The sequence below is a fragment of the Dermacentor silvarum genome, chromosome 2, assembly GCF_013339745.2.
Source record: "Dermacentor silvarum isolate Dsil-2018 chromosome 2, BIME_Dsil_1.4, whole genome shotgun sequence".
In the NCBI taxonomy this organism is placed as follows: domain Eukaryota; kingdom Metazoa; phylum Arthropoda; class Arachnida; order Ixodida; family Ixodidae; genus Dermacentor; species Dermacentor silvarum.
The window spans coordinates 26027869-26048197 of NC_051155.1; the positions used below are offsets into that span (position 1 = coordinate 26027869).

General features: G+C 45.2%; 1 long non-coding RNA gene across 1 annotated transcript; it reads left to right on the plus strand.

Moving 5' to 3' along the window:
* The first annotated feature begins 11428 nt into the window (after positions 1-11428).
* Positions 11429-14814, plus strand: LOC119440883 (uncharacterized). The gene is made up of 3 exons (XR_005189649.2): positions 11429-11524; positions 12358-12412; positions 14528-14814. It is a non-coding gene; the product is annotated as an uncharacterized LOC119440883 (long non-coding RNA).
* The last annotated feature ends 5515 nt before the right edge of the window (positions 14815-20329 follow it).

Genomic DNA, 20329 nt, shown 5'->3' on the forward strand with positions numbered 1-20329 from the left:
CACTTGCCTTTGCTTCGAGTTGTCGACAAATTCAACTTCGCCCTGCCATCTGCTAGCCGCCTGGTTAGTTCACATGGTAGACCGGCTGCCCCGGAAAGGCGGTGGTCCCGGGTTCGAGTCCCGGACCAGGACGAATTTTTCTTCAACTGCGAGGCTTTCTTTCGAGGAAACCGGTTGGGTTTCCATTGTAGCAAATTGCTACATTTGGGTGGATGTCTCAGTTTCCCTTTAATTACTTATCTCCACCTAGCGGATTTCCGCTGAACTATTACGTCATACACTTGCCTTTGCTTCGAGTTGTCGACAAATTCGACTTCGCCGTGCCATCTGCTAGCCGCCTGGTTAGCTCAGATGGTAGAGCGGCTGCCCCGGAAAGGCGGTGGTCCCGGGTTCGAGTCCCGGACCAGGACGAATTTTTCTTCAACTGCGAGGCTTTCTTTCGAGGAACCCGCTTGGGTCTCCATTGTAGCAAATTGCTACATTTGGGTGGATGTCTCAGTTTCCCTTTAGGTAAGCTTCCAGTCTAGAGTTATTCCCTGGAATTTATGTTCACTGCTCACAGATAGTTCCTCTTGATTAATCGTGAGATTTGGCACTGGTGTCATGACTCTTTTGTTCGAGAAACGTATGCACGTACTTTTCTTTGCATTTATTTTAAATCCATTTACATCAGCCCATTTAGACAGTTTGTTTAATCTAAGCTGTGCCTGTCCTTCGCAGATAGCAATGTTGCATGATTTGAAACCTATCTGTACATCATCGACATACACAGAATAGAACATGCTACGTGGAATAACTGTATACAAGGAGTTCATTTTTACAATAAAGAGTGTGCAACTAAGCACACCCCCTTGTGGCACGCCAGCCTCCTGGGTGAATGTTCTAGATAAAACATTGCCCACTCTTACGCGAAACGTCCGGTTAGACAAGTAGCTTTCGAATGTGTTTAACATGTTTCCACGGACCCCCATCGCGGAAATATCTCGCAGAATCCCGAAGCGCCATGTCGTGTCGTACGCTTTCTCTAGATCTAGAAAGACCGAAAGTAAAAACTGTTTGTGTATAAACGCATCTCTGATGTTTGCCTCGATGCGAACAAGGTGGTCTATTGTTGACCTACCTTCTCGGAAGCCACGCTGGAAGGAGTATAGTATTTTGTCATTTTCTAGGAAACAAATTAGGCGCCGGTTTATCATTTTTCATACAACTTGCACAGGCAGCTTGTTAGCGCTATTGGCCTGTAGCTGCTAGCTAAAGACGGGTCCTTGTCTTGTTTAAGAATCGGGATAACTATGGCTTCTTTCCACAAGGACGGAATATACCCAGCCGCCCACATGGCAATAAAGAGAGAGAGGAGTGTTGTCAGTGTTTCGGGGTGTACCTATCATTTCGTACATGATACGATCGCCACCTGGCGCCGAGTTGTTGCAACAAGTGAGAGATGCTTTAAGTTCGGCTAAGCTGAATAGTCGGTTTTAAGCCTCATTTGATGAACCTTTGCGATTAAGGGGCTGCCGCTCTTCGCGTTCTTTGAACTTCAGGAAAGATTGCGTATAGTGCGATTCCCTCGATACATATTCAAAGTGTTCACCTAGACAATCCGCCTCTTTTTCCAGGCTATCTCCTTGGCTACTTACTAAGGGTAGAGGATGTGACTCCCGGCCTATTAGTTTATTTACCCTATTCCAGACTTTTGTTTCGTCGGTGTATGAATTTACACTGGAAATGTACCTTTCCCAACTCTCTCTCTTTGCACGTCGACGCGTTCTTCTGCCCTGTGACTTTGCTTGTTTAAAATTTATCAGGTTTTCAGCTGTTGGGGAGTTGCGAAACAATCCTCAGGCTTTGTTTTGATTTTTACGTGCTTTTTGGCATTCATCATTCCACCAAGGCCGGCGACGTTTATTAGCCAGTTCATTAGTTTGTTGTATGCACCTTTCAGCAGCGTCAATGATAAAACCGGTTCTATACGCCACAGCATCGTCTGTGTTCAAAGAGGCAATGTCATCCCGGCCTAAATATGTTATTTGTCGGAAAAGTTCCCAGTTAGCCGAGTCAATCTTCCATCGGGGAACGTGTGGCGAGCATCTATCTTGTTCTGTTAAGCCTAGCATAATTGGGAAGTGGTCGCTCCCAAAGGAGTTCTTGAGAACGGACCACTCCAGGTATGGCATTAGTATACTCGATGCTATACTTAAGTCAATGGATTAATATGTGTTATGTGTAACGCTGTAATACGTAGGCTCTTTCTTGTTAAGTAATGATGCGCCTGAAGAAAAACAGAAAATTTTCAATTAGGCGACCTCTCGCATCGCAACGTGAGTCTCCCCACAAAGTGTTATGTGCGTTTAAATCTCCGACAACTATGTATGGCTCCGGAAGTTCATTTATGTAGTTTTGGAATTCGGTTTTATGTAGTTGATAATTGGGAGGGATGTATATAGAGCTGACAGTGACCAGCTTGTCAAACAGCACCCCTCGGACAGCAACTGCCTCTAGGGGCGTACGAAGTTTTAGTTCCCGGCAGGCAATACCTCTGTCGACTACAATAGCCACACCACCGGAACACACGACTGTCATCGCGGTCTTTACGAAAAATGGCGTATTGTCGGAGAAAATTTGTGTCCGTGTGTTTGAGGTGTGTTTCTTGGACACACAGCACCTTTGGATTATACTTATGTAGGAGTTATTTGATGCCATCAAGATTGTGGAGGAGTCCTCGGACATTCCACTGCAATATTTGTGTATCCATGTTGAATGTGGTTTTTGTGCTGTGTGTTAAGAAAGAGAAATTACTTCACAGAGCCCTTTCCGGGCACCGTGATGCGGTGTTTTTCTTGTTTGGAGCGATCGCGTGAGTATCGCGGCTACTTAGGCGCTAGTGGCGCCGTCTGGCTAGTTGTTGTGTCTATAGCCTCTTGCGAGGCGCTGGACACGCGCTCTTGCGAGCGGTTGGTTTGACGAGAAGGCCTCGCCTCGAGGGACGAGGCCCTGGAGGCCACCAGCCCGGAGGTCGATGGCCCCGTGTTCTGAGATGGCGGAGCAGTGTTAGCTGCAGCCGCCGAGGGGGCGGATGGCGTCGCTGGCAGCTCACCGCGTGTGAGTCGGACAGCCGCCGGAAACCGTTGTGTCGCTGCCCCTGACGCGCCACATCGGCAAAGGTGTTCTTCGGCAGGTGTGATACCCGCCTACGTGCCTCCTTGAATGATACGTTCTCCTTTACTTTGAATGATACCATTTCTTTTTCTCCTTTCTAGGTAGGGCACGACCACGAGTATGCGGCGTGCTCCCCATCACAGTTCACACAGTGGAGAGAATTTTCACATGGTTCAGAGAGATGTTCGTTCGCACTGCATTTCGCACAAGTCTGACGGCCTCGGCAGTTCTGTGAACTGTGGCCAAATCTTTGGCATTTGAAGCAACAGAGAGTATTGGGGATGTACGGCCTTATTCTGATTTTAATGTAACCTGCCCTATGGTTTGTGGCAGCACACTGGAACCGAAAGTGAATATTAGATGCTTTGTGTCAATTTCTTTACCATCACGCCTCATTCTGATTCGTTATACATTCATTACGTTTTGTTCTTTCCATTCTTCCAGAAGTTCAGCTTCGGTCAGCTCCATGAGATCATCATCGGAAATCACATCGCGGATGGTGTTCATGGTGCGGTGTGGGGTAACGGAAACGGGTATGTCCTCGAGAGACACTAGGTTACATAGTTTTCCATGTTGCTTTTTGTCGTGAAGTTCCAACAGAAGGTCGCCACTTGCTAGTCTGGTTGCCTTATAGCCTGGGCCAATTGTCTGAGTTAGACTTTTGGAAACGAGGAAAGGCGAGATCATTCTCGTTGTCTTTCCTGGTTTCTCGCAGTGTTTTACTTGATATCGGGGGAAATTCTCCGTGTTACGACCAAAAAATCTAAATACTTCTTCGGTGCGCCCTCGTTTCTGAGGGCGATCAGAGAGTTTGGGAAAGGAGCTATCCATAGAAATTTTGCAGTTTTCGGCAGTAACGCCAGCCGCCCACCGTCGAGCCCAACAAGGGGACGCCACAGGTCTTATAAAAACAAGTCCTGCGCACGCCAGCCGTACGTCGCCAGTATATTCGAATATGAAATAACCTAAGTCGGCTACTCATACAGGGTTAACCCTCGCTGCCAAGAAGATCGGAAGTAATATAGAAGAGAGTAGAAGACAGGAAAGATTAAAAGGCGAGAGAGAAAGACGAAGATTGGAGAGAGATACAGGAAAAGGCAACTACCGATTTCCTCCGGGTGGGTCAGTCCGGGGGTGCCGTCTACGTGAAGCCGAGGCCAAAGAGGTGTGTTGCCTCCGCCGGGGGGCCATAAAGGTCCAAGCGCCCGGCTTCGGCTCAACCTCCAGGATCCCCTTTTCCCGGGACACGGCTAAGCCACGCAAGGTAAAGCACAGGAGGGTCCAACCCTCGTGTGCTGGGGTACGTGGTGGCGTAACTCACAAAACGCCTGCTTGCGCAGACGCCCCTGCGGGGAAGAGCTCGCATGGAAGACGAGGCCTTGAGCAAAGCCATTAAGGACTCTATATGCACAAAAAGAATCGAAGAGGAGAGAAATGCTGTCTTCTCCTTTGCACTTAAGAGGCAAGCTTCCTGCTGTCTGCAGTAGTGATTTCTTGACCATCAAGGGCAACGATTGTTGTGTAATGTTTCACCTCCGCATTGAGGATAATCCTTCACCGCATGTGAGGTTTTCCGTCACGGTTTTCGCTGGTCTCTCACTTGCAGTCTCGGCAGGTATGATCAAGCTGGTTTCATTACCTTGTAGAGGCGCAGTTCCAGACGCAGTGCGTGACATCCGGACGTTGTCCTTACTGCTCCGGCAGCTATAAAACCACATGACAAAGACGCCAGGAGTTTAGAGTGCATCGAAAACAGTGACAGTGTTGCAGCGTGTTGGCTCCTTGCTGAATGAACTGTCTCAAGACAGTGACACAACAAAACAATACTGTGCGTTGTTTCGTCTGCTAAATGAGCGAATCGCTCTCGCACTCGCCGCCCCCATTCGTCGCTACAGTGCTGAAACACTAGTGTTTTCTAGCATCATGAACTCCATTTTTCCTCACGCCTATAACTTTGCTAGATCAGATTCGACGTTTACGTTACCCCATCGTGCAACTCTGCGCCCCGTTTGTTCCAAGTATAGAGGTGATCCACTAAAGGAGCAAAACGAAGCCAACGTTCTTTCCTACACTGGCGAAAGGGTGAAGTGCATGCAGCCGCACGAAAAGACGGTAACGCTAATGGTTGATGAAATCCATATCAAGCCATACTTTGATTATAAAGGGGGCAGTATAATAGGATCTGCCGCCAATTCTCAAGAGGCAGCCACAACAGCTCTTGTTTTCATGGTTCAGTCGCTCCTGTCATCCAACAAAGATGTGCTTCACATTCTTCCTGTATCTACAATGACTGCTGAAATCCTTCATGAGTTCTGCAAGAAGATTATTTTAGAAGTAGAATCTATGGGCCTCAGGTTCATTGGCGTGGTTAATGACAACAATTCACTCAACAGCGAAATGATGTCGTCTTTCGCATAGAACCATGAAGTAAGCATTGTGTATTCTCATCCAGCTGACAAAAATCGTCCTCTTTTTTATGTCGTATACCCTGTGGCAGGTTTCGGTGGAGGCTTGAACTCTGTCAGAACTTTTCCCTCCAGTGCTTCCATCACAAGGTTTGCGGTTTTAACGGATATTGACGACCCCATAGCAGTCCCCTGTGTGTGCTTGTATATTTTAGAGTTGTAAGTAAAGTACGTGTTACTTAACCACAAATTAAGCAATTCACGCCGCTCTGAAAGATCCAGGGGTGTCCGGTCAGCGAAGCTGGCGTCCTTATAAAGAGCTTCTTTGCAGGTCTAGACATTTTCTGAGCTATGTGTACGACTGCTTTTGTAACCGGCAAAAAGACGACGTCGACCGGCTGTTACAAAGCCTCAACGCCATACAACCGACCATACAATTTACTCTGTAGCTAGAAGAAAACGACAAGCTGCCTTTCCCCGACGTACTCGTACGTCGTTTCGACGGTGGCCAACCTTTTCCGTTTATCGGAAAATAACCCATACCGGTCGCTACCTCCACTTTGCGTCCTGTCACCCAACTAGGCACAAGACTTCTGTCGTGTCATCTTTGATTCATTGGGACACCAACATATGTTCCAGTGAATACGAACTCCAAAGAGAACTTCTTTCGGTACACCAAAACTGTCCAATAACGGCTATTCGGCTGCTTTTGTTCGCAGAATCGAAAAACGGGTGCTGAATCCTCAGTCATCCGAGAAACGAGCTTATCAAAAACGGGCCAGCATTTCCTACATACCTAGTATCAGCGAAGCGCTTTCAAGGATATTTTCAAAATATGACTTACGCGTTGCGCATGTGCCATCTAACAAGCTCCGCAGCAAAGTTGTCAACGGGAAGGACCACTTCCAAGACGAAAAGTTCCCGGGGGTAATCTATGGGATCCCGTGCCAAGACTGCAACTTCTGTTATATTGGCGAAACAGGAAACTTCATTCGACGACTGAAAGAGCACAAGCGCGATGTTCAAAGTCACCGCCACGTGTACAACGCACTGGCCGAGCATGTGCACAAGAGTCAGCACTCTATCGCTTGGGAAAATGCTGCAGTCATGGCTAAAGAGAAAAATTCGTCAACGAGACTGCTGCTGGAATCTCCGATGATACAGACGACGCCAGATACCGTTATCGGGACAGATGGAAACGTGTCTCAAGTTTATGCCCGTTCATTACGTCATATACTGCATATTTAACTGGACAACGATGCTACGTCCGCTGCATTGTGAACAAGGAACCTGTACAGGCTCCGAAACGTCAAAACTTTTTTGACTTGGTCAGTGACCGTAATTTTCATTAACCCCACATACTGAAATGCATTAGGAACAACTGTATAAATCAGAAAAACCAAGAAACACGTTCCTACTTTCCTGAAATGAGCCTGTCTGGAATATCGCCCGATGGGCCGCCCAGAATGAAAGCTGCATCATTTGAAGTCGTACGGCCGCTATATTCATTGGAGCAGACATCGCTTCTCAAGCTTGGCTACAAGCTCAATTCTAAAGCCATCAATCCAACACCTATGGAGAGACAAAATGTAAAATTGGTGTTAAACGTCATGAATCTGTTTGTCTCAAACGCTTTTGAGATGCGTGGCGAAGCCCTCAAAAACACATGTGCTAGTTCAACCGCCCTCTTCATCAACATTATAACGAGGTTATGGGAAATCGTCAACGTAAAGACCCCTTCCAAAGGTCGCCGACTGAATGACACCTTGCAAAGTTCAGTGAATTCCACGGTGGATCAACAGCTGGTTTTCCTTGATGGTATGGTAGACTGGCTGGACGCTTGGGACAGCGTCAGCATGAACAGTGGCTGATTGACAAGAGAAACCGATTCTCGGTTGAGACTAACTTGCTACTCTCTTGTTTAGTTGTCTCGGTACTGCTTAGAAGAGCTCAAATTCAATTATGTTCTTCTAGGAAAATTTCAAATAGACACTCTTGAAAATCGCTTCGGTCGCTACCGTCAGCTTGCTGGCGCATAGTGTCATCTCTCCATGCGGCAGCTTCCAGAATCTGAAAAGAAAATCCGGCTGCAAAAGCTGCTGAAGGTTCCGCGGCCACACAGCAACAGCGAGAATGACACAGAAGTTTCACAACACAACTTCTCGGTTCACATTTCTAATGAATAAATTTCCAGCCCAAAGCACGACATTGAGGTCGTTCCCTGTATAGCTGGATATTGTGCTGATTCAGCTCTGAAGAAGCTGTCGCGCATATTTTGCAGCAGCATACTCGTCCTGGAAAGCAGGAATATAGATGTCGAATCTAACACAATGATTGCCAACCTGTCAAGAGGAGGCTTAAGATTTCCGCAGCCATGTACTGTGCACATGGTGCTGGTCATGGCGCCTGTTGTCGAAAAACTCACCAAGGGAGAAAATGCAAAGCCGTTCCTCGCATCCAACAACCAGCGCGGCATTGTCAGCTTCATTGCCACATCACTGCTGGGAGATGTTGAGCTAGAGACTTGCGAAAATGGCCATACGTCAAAGACCCTCGCGCGGCATATAGTGCGTGCTGCAACAAATCTCGCTTTGAACAACTTTTGCAGACTGTGAAATGACACGATCCAAAGCACTGCACAAAAAAATGCTGCAGACAGAACGATCAAAACGCTGTGTAAGAAATGAGATGGGTTGGTTTTAGCCTTGCTTCCCAATATAACCATTTCTACAAATGCACTTGTGACCCTTGTTTCAGTTTGATGCCGTGTATAGTGTAAAGGCAGGTGTAGATATTTAGGACCGGCCTTGAAACTACAGAAAAATTTATTATACCCAGGTGCGCTTGTTCAGGTCACCTAATTTCCTAATGCAGACAGCGTAGGAAAAAAAACGCCCACCGGTTTTCACTAAGTACCCATGCAAAGGAGCGGCTGTGGTGCAGGTGGGCAACTAGCGTGACGTATCGCTTTCCCTAGACGAGTCTTGTCTAGTCTAGATGGTGCTGCAGACACGGCTCCTGCCAGCCTGCCTGCGTTTGTGGCATGCCAGGAACGCTGTCGCTCGTAGGCGCCGACGCGTCCAGCGCAAGTCACGCGACATGTCGCGAAAGGGAAGGTACCTCCGATAACAGTCGCTCGAGAATACCTTTCCTACATGCGTAGTTACGTTAAACCAAGTTAAGACCTAGCAGCAACCAATGTAAGACCTAGCAGTAGCAGCCAGTAAGACTTGAGGAGTGACACTTTCGCTGTGCCTAAGCTTTACACGACCGAGTGCAAACTTGCCTGCATTTTTTTTCTTTCCTGGTGTCAACACATTCATTTCTAAGATAGATGTTACAACTTCGTATAATCAATTACCTTCAAGAAATATTTGTATCGTCATCTGTCAGAGATGGACCACCACACTTGGGGCTTCTTGAAAGAGGTTGTTGAAGGCTTTCAATTTCTTAAGGCTCGCTTTAGCATGGATTATATTTTCACTGCATCCCGTAAATAAATTTCATGGTTTCCTGTTTCCCATTATCGTGCGTCTTATTTGGAATGTTTTTACCTAGATTTACTTAACCGTGTCCGTTGAATGATCATTCCTTGAGAGATCAAAATTTTTTACTTGAAGTTACATTCGGCAACCCTTCCTGTTAAAACCTGGTTAGAAAAAGGGGCTGTTTCGTTAGTTACACATACGAAGGCATCTGCAAGCAAAATGTCATTCGGCAGCACTGAAAAGAAAAAAGCTCCTGAACTACGCAAACCATCTATGGGTCATCTTAGAAAGAAAAAGCATGATCATAAGAATGGCTCAGGCTTTATAAGTATGCTGCACAAAGAATGTTTTTGGATACACCTTTCAGCGCTTTTTTTGCACCAAGGGTTTTTGTCATTAGACACAGAGCCAAAGAAAATGTACTGATACCAAGCAAAGTTCGCCCTACTGCAGCTTCATTTTAGTCCCTGAAATGAAGCTGTCAAATAATTTTTTCACATACGCTCATCTGTCGGCAAATGGCAGAGAACACTTATACGAACCTAAAGTTTTACTTCGGCCTTTGCACCGCAAGGTGAATAGGAAAGTTCCATTTTGGCTTCAATTTCGCGTCAAACCGTTGTGCCCGTCGCGTTTTTAACACGAAAGTGTTTTATGCCGGGGTCCACCAAGACTTCGCTGACGTATTTCCGTCACGGAAATACGTCATACGGAAATACGGAATGACGTTCTTACAATGTACACGAACATAATACAAAGAAAGAAACCAGAAGAAAAAGTTCCACAAACATGCAAAATTTGGAAATCGAACCCACGACCTCTCGGTCCGCGACGATAGATCGCCGAGCGTTTAACCCATTGCGCCACAAACGCATTTGCAGAGAGCTACACAGACGCGCCTTATATATCTAACACTCCTCCGTGTACCCGCGCTCTTGCTCGGGGCGGTGCCGCCGCCTACGAGCAGAAAAGAGAAGTACTGCATTATGACACTAACGCGCACCGACAGTGAACGCTTCGGTGGTCTCAGCACTACGACGCCTCGATGCCAGCATTCGAAGGGACGCTGGCATCAAGAAGCACTACCAACGCCACCTAGGTGGCGTTGGTACACCGTACTCAGCACAGCGGAGCGTGGCCTCCGCAATTAGCTCTGAAAATGTTTCTGAAGTTGATCGCGGAGGCTGCAATTACGACGCGCTGTACGCGCTGATTTGACTCGGTGACGATTCAGTTACGTGCTTTGTCTTGCGCGTTGTATTAGTGTGTCAGTTACGTGCTTCGTCTTTCGCGTTGTGCTAGCGTGTGCAGCGTAGTGCAGCTTCCATATGCACGACGGTTGCTCATGGTCATCGACGTTGGTAGTCGTGATGGAGGAGACGTGCCACCAGGCGTCAGCGTGGGTGCATCAACGCCTAAGGGCGCTTTAGCCACAAAACACCAATAGACATTATATATCAATGTGCAATAAACATTACACTACTTCTGTGAAGACACGTTTCACTTTCGTGTTCTATACCGATTCCTATATAAGAGGGATCAACCACATTTTTGTATCACTCCTGTGTCTTGTTGTTTTGTCTCAAGAAGAAAATATTATGCGCTGGTCTGTGTCGCGCGTGCGTGTGTTTTCCCTGTGCGTTTCGTCTGCGCAATTCGGCTAAGCGTCCTAATGATCGAGCTTTAATACAGATACGAGGGGTTTTCAATATAGTTGTTCACCGCGCCAGAGTAAGTAATCCTACTTCAAACAGCACATTTATTTTATGCTAATTTTGTGTACTTACTATAGTGACGTCAACGCTGAAATCATATTTTCTTTCTAAAATGCAATTTTCTTATGTTATTATTTATACGACTGAGAGCCCATTTGTATTTTGACGATTTCTATCATGGATATTCTCGGCAGTGCTAAACTGCCCCTAGCGACGAGTTGTTGAGCTTGTCTGAGAAATGATGAATTTATGAGTAGCGTGTAAACGCAGGCATAAATGCTTATCGTTGTGGCAACGGCGAGAACACTAAGTTTGTGCTTAACTGCTTAACACCTTTCCTATGCACACCACTTTATCTGCCACGTGGCCATGTACATATACAGCTGTCAGTTATGGACTGTTTATCGGCGTCTATAAACCTCACATGGAAGCAGGACTGTTGCATATCACCTCACGCAATGAAACCGGCCGTACACAGCTCATTGCGATGCTTTTAGACTTGCATACAGATAACAGAAGATAACGCGGGATAAACGGGGTGTAATTACATCCGTGTATTGACGCTGAAGTTACACATTGTGTTCCTCAATGTCAGATTAGCTTCTGGGCGGTAGGCGATAACGGCGGCTATGGTATAGTAACTAAATTGCGAAGGGTGCCCATCGCATGTTACGACGAAGCAGCTTCTATAAAATCGTGTACAGACATCTCCAGAGGGCACAGTTGGTGGCAGCAGTGACAAGCCAATAGCACTTCAAAGGTAAGCCCGTGGCCCTGCTATTTTTGTTGTTGAAAATACCCCATTTCTCGCCTTAAGCAGCCTCATGGCCTTGTTAAGTGTACCTATTGTGTATGTCGGTATTAATGTTTTTGTAATCCTTGCGTGAAAGACCTTTCATTAGAGTAAGGTGACGCCGGAAAGCGGATGCTAACCATTTTACCCACAGTTAAGAACATTGCCTTTATGCAAAGTACTAACTACCAAACTTGTTTTCCATCTTCCGTGTATTCCTCAGGTATTTCCTACAGCGCATTGTCCGTATCGCTTGGAACTCAATGAAAAACTTGTCAGGAATAAATATAAAGGTTTATTTTCAAATTATTTTTTAACATTTTGTAAATGCACTTATGTATGTATGTATGTATGCATGTATGTATGTATGTATGTATGTATGTATGTATGTATGTTGTATGTATGTATGTACGTGTATTTATGTTGATCTTAAAGAACTTCTCTTCAAACGCATAGGTATGTTTTATGCACTGCAACCAAGAATGACCGTACCAATTGGGGATGCTCGCAATATTTTGATCTTTCCTTAAAACGAACACACGCAAATTTCAGGCCATATCTTCAGTCGTCTTTACACGAACAGCACTTGCGCTAGATAATGTCACGAGCTCTTTGCCTTATTCAGGAGACTGAACGTCAGGCGATTGCTTGGTGACGTATTGTCTGTAACCATAGTCCATATGCAAACATACGCAACTCCAAACTTTTCGAGCCCGTATGCATAGTTTCTAGGTCGACACAACGTACGGCACAGTGCGTAATGTATTATATAGAGTTTGTTATATTTTCTCTTCTATTAGGGCAAGATGGTGAAATCATCACTGGCTCTTTTCCTTGTCGCGGTGGTAGCATGCGGTAAGGTCATTTGAAGGACTCACTTTACTATAAGAGTATGCAGTGTGCAATACTTGCGTAATCTTCCACATTTTGTACGAGGCACGCACAAAGAGTCGGCTGTCTGATCCTCTCAATTACCGAGTGCGCTCATAAATGGTGTTAACTTTAGTGTATTGCGAACTGCAATACGAGGTTACAATGCTAATGCTTCTTGATTCTAGAACGTTGGGCAACACATTTCAGAGGGAATCTGTAGTTGGCAGCAAGTTAAGGCTAAAGATTTACATCATGCGTCGCAAATTAGTCGCATTAAATCGGCCATTAGATGGATAGCGCAAGCTCTTCGCTAAACCACCCTTAAAAGATGTATTTTTGCGCCAGCGTATATATGCCTTCTTTTTGCCATGATAGTGTTGTGGCTCACCCATCTTTTCAGTTTAGTTTTTTTCAACGTGTTATTCTCAAGTTATGCTGGAGATAAAAAACACACCGTTTCACGGCTGCTTACAATATAGACACTGAAATAAGGGTCCCCTCGTCTGATAATTTTCACGCACCATCTCTTATCTATTTATTTCTTTTTGTGTGTGACAGCAGCAGATCAGCTGATAAACGTTTAGCCACTCCCTCTTTGTCTTTATACCTTTCATACTTTTTTGCACTGCCCTCTTCTGTTTACCCACTGCGGTTGTTTTCTCCCGAAAAATATTTTGCGCTACTCGCACGCTGATTGTGAGCCCGGAGCAGCGCCTTATTTTACTAATCATAAGTATCTTAATGGAGACGCCTCAATAAAGAAACATAATACTGTCGGTGCAGTTACAGCGACTTGCCGGAAAAAGGATCTCGCAGCACCCATTTACTTGCATATATTTAAAATATTTACCCATTTGCCTTGGAATATGCACTTATATGCGCTGCATTTATGTCGCACTGCGGTGCTGGACTGGAGATGTAAATGCCGAGGGAAAACCCGGAGATACGGGGCAAGAAGAAAACACAATTTTTTATGTTGTTCTATTTTACAGCACTGTAAACGTGGAAATAAAACATGAAAATTTCCTCATACGGTTATAGTTGCCATTATCTGCTGTGTAGCACACAATTTTTCAAGCGATAACGACGACAAGAAAACGACAGCACAGTTTTCAAGTGTCTTCGTTACATACTTTCAGTTCCGTTTTTAAGTTTAGCGTAGCTTTCAAACCTATAGCGGAATACAGGACGCATTCTGGGATTGGTCCACACTGCCATCTGCGACTCCGCGAAGCACTTCGAACCGTGAGCTTCGTGGCAAGGCTTTTGCACCAATCAGCTGTGGACACCCATAGCTTTTCGGCTGCTGCAGATACCATCGTCATCTGAGAGTTGTGAACAAGCTCGTCTTTGTTTGGAAATATTCTTAACAAGCTTAGCAAAAAACTAACAAGTAAACGTGTTCGAAAACTCGCCTTACGTGCTATCAAATTTGAATGTGGAAGCAGCCGCAACGAATTCTAATGCGAGTGGGTCCAGCGAGAGTGACTCTGACACTGAGTAACCCTTTCCCCAGTTATTTATTAGCAATTTTTCATAGAATAGCATGTATTTGGGGATAATTATTTTTTGCAGGAATAATAAATATACCATAACTTTAATGAAATTTATATTTTACCAAACCTTCCGGGAAAAAATCGAAAAATATATACCTTTTTTCTTCGCGCTAACAATGTCGGGTAATTTTTCATTCCTTTGTGGGGCGTTTTGTCGCTTGATCATCTCAACTCAAGTTCTACTTCATTTCTGTACATGTTGTCTGCAGCGTAGCATAAACGAATAGAGAAATGACGGCAACATAGAGCGTCGTCCTTGTATTCGTTTGTGTTGCGCTGAACCTAACTTGTAGAACTCGTTTTAAGTCGTCGAACAAGGTGCATACAACTGCTTCATCTTTCTTGTGTCTAAGCGGCGAGAATGGGCGGCGTTGTTCTGGCAGTTAGCGGGAATACGCACCACCCAAAAAAGTCAAATCGTAGCGGTTGTAAGCTAGAGAGAACAATAATGTGGCATAGTTCGGGCTGATATTGGTTAAACCGCTATTGCTTTGTAAGCGAAGCCAAGACACTGGCAGTGAGTAGCTTGTCATGTCCGCAGGTTTGCTGTGCCGCACAGATGGTCGCCTTCTGGATGCTAAATCACTCACCGACCCAGTCACGGGGCTTCTAGACAATACAGTGCAGGCGAGAGAGCTCACCGAGGATCTTGTTCCAGGAGCTGGAAAGAAGGCACTAGGCCCGCTGAGCGAAGACAGCCCGTCTCCGCCGAAAGCGGACCCTCCTGCTGGCTTCAAGTAGAAAAAGTCACGAAGCTGCTGAGCTGCCTGCCTATAAGGAATGTGTTCGAGACCTTAGCTAATAAAATTCGCTATGTTTCGTTCTGGATGGGCTGCATACGAGGAATTTGCCATGAGACATGCCTTTAAGTTGATGCTCGTACAGCAATGCTCAACGGCACAAAGCATCACCATGCGAAGTGTGCACGAAGTGCTAGTTTCTTGGTGTTTTGTTCTCTGCCTCATTAACTAATTGTGGTAGTGCTTTCAAAGCATATTGTTACGCGTTCACGGCTGAATGAAATTGTGTTATTAGAGACAAGAAACAGGACAGAATTGTAGACCCACAACCGAATGCCCAGCTAAGCCGTTTCTTACTAATCATTTTTTAAAAACTTCAGATGACTAAATAAGTAAGACAGAAAACGTTTACCTTATATAATACATGTAGTCAGTTCGAAAGCTTCTCTGCATATAACACTTTACAGAACTTGTTAAGGTATTTATTACGAGCGCAGTTATTTATTCCCGCACATCTTACTTTGCAGAGGGCGACATTCACGATTTTTTGTAAAACCCAATTATAACGCTCCGGATGGCTGGTATACGTAATGTAGCACTAAGATCCCAATTAGTCCGCCGTACTTCACCTGCATGTCAGGCATAAGCCACCTTTAATTTCAAACAAATACAAACAGGGCGCATTCTTTAGTTGAATTGAATTGATTTTATTTGTTTGACGTGTGGAACGGTCCCCTAAGCTAAAAGCTGTGCAGCAGCTTCACAAGTGCGCGGGGGCCATGTTATCACTTAACAAGAGTATTGTAACTATTGACAACTAATTTATAAGTCAGCACAGCACTAGCTTGTAACCCACTGAACACAAGACGTTTTGCTGCCGTCTTGAACCCACCAAAATGAACTAGAACGTTCACAACTATTCAAGACGGCTACAAGACGTCTTTATACGTACGTCTTGAGGCCGGCTTGCGAAGGACGGCTTGAAGGCGTCTTGTTAAGCTATCATCTTGCTAAGACGGCTAGAAAACGTTTTGTAGAAACGTCTCGAAGATATCTGTGCAGATTCTTATTCAGATATATGTATAAAATATGCATTTAAGTTCTTTCCGTTGCTTTATGCGGTTGTTGGATATCTAGCACCCATACTGGCCCAGTCTGTGCTTAAAACATGTACATGCACCCAGTCTGTACTTAAAAACATGTACATGCACTGCCTTTCCTTTGGTCTGTCATTTTACCATCCTGTAAGGTGTGCAATTCCATTGGTTGCGCTGTACGTCCGGTCGTAGCGTCTATATGTATTTCACGAAGAAAAAAAACATAAAGCAAACGTAAAAAAATGTGCTAGATTGAAGGCAGCATACATGCAAGACCTAAGGCCTTTAACCACATTAATTGAGGAGACAGAAAAAGTGAAAAATAAATCCGAGGCTTGTACGTGCCTAAACTATGAAGCAGACCGTAGGTGGAGACTCGGGATTAATTCTGACCACCTAGGATCTTTAAGATACACACCAATCTAAGTACAGGAACGTTGTTGCGTTTCGATCCTATCGTACCCGCGATCTCGAGCTGAGCAGCGCGATGCTATAGCCACTTAGCTACCGTGGCGGGTAATAGAAAAACGTGTGCCTACGCTGAGCAGCTGCGCAAATTTAGTGTGAGCGTTAGTTTCAGATAGATGAATAGGCGAGTCCGATTATATATTTTTGTGGCAGAAGATCCATCGGGTTTTTACCTGTGCGGTTTTCTGGAGGCTGTCACAATCGGCGTTTTTCGCACGATGCTAGCTCAACTTCCACGCCAGCGCGTTATTTGACAGTTTTTCGCTCCTACCGAAATCTGCACATTGAGCTGCATCACAATTCCGCTGTCAGCTGTTCAATCAGTAGTAAAAAAACTATAGTATCGCAACTTCATCAATTTCTTATAACGCTTTTCACCGTCGTGCACTCCGAAGTTGTGAGACTGATTCGTTCATTTCATCGCTCTTTCAAATTAAATATCTATATACGCTCAAAAGCTATAGCTAAAACTGGTGCTATAAATAATGATGTGCACTTTGGGGGGAGAGCAGCATATCATGGCATTTCATCTAGACGTGTTTGTTTTGCCCAATTATTTGCAACCACAGCACGGCGATTTTAGAAGTGAAACACATATTATAGTAAGCGTTGCCCGAAATTTTAATACTGCAACGTTTATTTGCGACATATTTGAAAGGCTTTGAATGACCTTGCTTTGTATATTTACTGGAATACTTTTCACAATAGAAGCGCGCACTTAACAAACTCGTAACACTGCACCAAAACCGATATTGCAGTCACCAGGACTGCGCACGGTTGGCCAGCAGCTCAGTACAGCCATATACAGCCGATGCATGGCGGGGGAGGGGGGGTATTATGCCAGCGTCTACCTAGATTGGAGCGCTTAAGGCGGGCAAATTTGCTTTAGAAGTAAGTTTGTAGTCCACGTGCACTTCTCACAACGTTTACAAGGGCTTTTCAAAACAACAAAATCACCTTCGATAATTAGCGGTATCTTTCAGAGCCGCGTATACTGAATCTATTTTGTCTGCTTTGGACGTGTTATTAGGTGCACATTACAAAATTGCGATATCGTTTAGTATTGCTATGTCGCAGAGTTGTAAACTTGATACTTTCCAATTTGCGAGACTCTTTCGAAAGACAGCGCCGCCATTAATGTGCTTCCAGCCCATACCTGATTTTAGGTTGTATTTTAAATGCAAAAAACGCCATCGAAATCGGTGTAGCGATTGCCGAGAATGTCGATTTCACCATTTCTAAGTATCCGGAGCTAACGGTGTAAGCATTGCGCATTTCAGTGCGAGCGCTCTAAGCGCGTTTCCGGAGTTTCCTTTCTCCGTGCAAACGAAACGCTAACGGCGCCGCGACTGGCAGACATGGAAGCAGTGTTGCCAGGTTTGGCTATATATAGCCAAATTTGGCTACGGGAAAAATGTTTTGGCTTCGACTTGGACGAGTTGGCTATGTGGCTCAGGGCGAAGCTGTGCTGGGTAGTTCAACCATGCTTTTCGTGCGACGGCCCGCGTGCATGGTCGGCATCGAGAATGCACAGACAATTGTACAGAACGGAGCCGGCACATGTAGCATACATGAACGTGTCTCGGATATAGTGAAGAGTGCAGAAGCACCAAGCTCGGATGTAGCGTTTGAAAAGGCTCGAGCATGGCTATATTTGGGCTACTGAAAATCTGCGACTTGGCTGTGTTTGAGCTATAAGTGGCGCCCTAATCCACGCTCCAGAGGTGGCTCTGATCGGGTAGAAGCAAATCTCGAAGGCTGTGTTTTAGCTGGCGGCGCCAGCCGCGTTGCTGAGCGTGTGTGCGTGCGCGAAATGACCCCCCCCCCCCCCGCGCCTTTCCTTCCCTCTCTGCGCTGCCGAGGGGGTCGGAGCGGCCGTGTTTCCCATTCCTACCACCATCGACGCTGCAGGGCGTTTTGCCGTAGGGTGCCTAGATGCCAGCGCCGCCGTTCAGGGTGGAGACAACCCCGCTGGCGCCGCCATATTGAATCACACGACCTCAGTCAGACTCAGCTACGCTTGCGTTCATAAATGGTGTTACTCGCGGCGCACTTCCAAGTGCTTTGCCTTGATGAGTATTTTTTTATCGGTATCGCATCTGCACATCTTTATAACCAATAGCCGTTAACTTGTCGAAGACGTAAATGTATGGCGCCGGGAACATACCCTAAGTTGCCAAATTCAATCACATTTAATATGCCGTGTCTATGTTTGAAATACGCACAATTTTTTTGCGCCTCGATGCTTTGTATATAAGGTTTGCGACCCCCTGTGTGTGGAAGTTTTTCTTTTTCGCTGTTGTATTTTGGTTTACACGTCACACCTCCTTTACCGTAGCCAGCCACTCGCGCACGGAGGTTAGTTTCCCTGGCGTTGCGCGCGCTCTTCTCGTTCGTTGCAATTATTTGACGATATTTGCGCGCAATCATGCTTTTTTGCCCACAAAACTGTGTGCTGACAGGATTAAGCCGGTGTAAAAATAACCGCGATGTGAAAATAAGGTTTAGTTAGTGCTGTAGAAGAAATGTAACGTAACTCGTGTGTGTCAATCTTTCGTAGTAAACACAAGAAACCAAACGATGCACAAAATACATTTACTTAGTAATGTCTAGTACAGTCATTCATGAAAGAGATATATACATGAAAAATTATATGTACTTTGTGGCGCCTGAAGGTTATGTTGAAAGACGAGATAAAAAAATTTGCAAGGTAGGCTCGACACACACAATTCCGGATAGGGAGAGTTTTTTAATTTACTGATTACATGGGGGGGTCAAGTGAGTACATCAACCTTATTGCACACAATATAAATCGAAAACTAGAATACAAACAAGAAAACGCAACCGCGGGTAATATTAATCAAGATATCCAGCCAGAATACATCAGCAACCATCGGATTCGTCGCATCAGCCAAACACATCGATGGCGAGTACAGAACATTTTATAAATAACCATTAGAACACTGATAACTACATTGAAAAAATAAACAACACTGCATACATATCGCGTACAAAAACCGTGAATGAAACCAAGACAGTCGAATACAGATTATCAATGTTTTTGAAAATATAGTTCATGATGATGTAGGGCTGTTGACTTTAACAGACGGCGCCCATCCTGTCGATTTCTCTCGTACTGGTCCTCTTCAAAGTGTTTCTAAGTACAAGTAAAACAACAAAAGGGATTATTGATATGAAAAGTTGCCTTGTAAATACAGAGAACCCATTACAGTGCTTAAAATAAATTTTCGCAGAAGTAATGCTGTATTACCTCGCTTCACACGTTTCGAAGAAATGTACAGGCTACAAGAGACACCATGCCAGAAAGCGCCGAAACGTTTTGTTCCCATGATGCTCCTTAACTCTACTACACCTGGGCATACCGTGCACAGGCATTTAAAGACCGCCACAGTACCCACTACGATCGGGAATGAGCACGAATGGCCATCGGCTTACGAGCACCACGCTACAAATATATTCGTCTAAAAAATCAGCTATATAACGTAACAACCTGAGATCCGCAAGATATCTGCTGAGAAATCAGAGAAAATCACACTGATTCGCTTGCCACGTACACAACAGCCGCTCATGCCAGAAGAAGCACTGCGTTCTTTAGTCCCAAATAACCAGTAGCGAAAAAAGAAACTGAGGGGAAAAAAAGAAACAAGAGACACTCGAGGTGTGCTTGCCGGGAAAAAGTAAAATAGGTCGTTTACATGACGATTTGTAGCTAATGTAAGACTATGTCGCGGCGAAGAATTTTCGTCAGTCCTTAAAATAAGGGTACTACTCGCATAGACTGCGCCGATCAAAACGGCAAAAGCCTATGCGATGCGCGCTCGCAAACCATAGGCTACTCCTACTCAGACAGCATCGGTGCAGTGCTTAGTTCGTGAGCGAACGTAGGTACGTGAGCGAGGACAGAGAATACTTTCTTATTTAAATCAAAAACACGGTGCGATAGTCTAAACTTTCTTGACACCTCGCAAATGTAGGAGTCTCTGAGGTATCTGTTGCCTTCCAGTGATACCGCTTTAC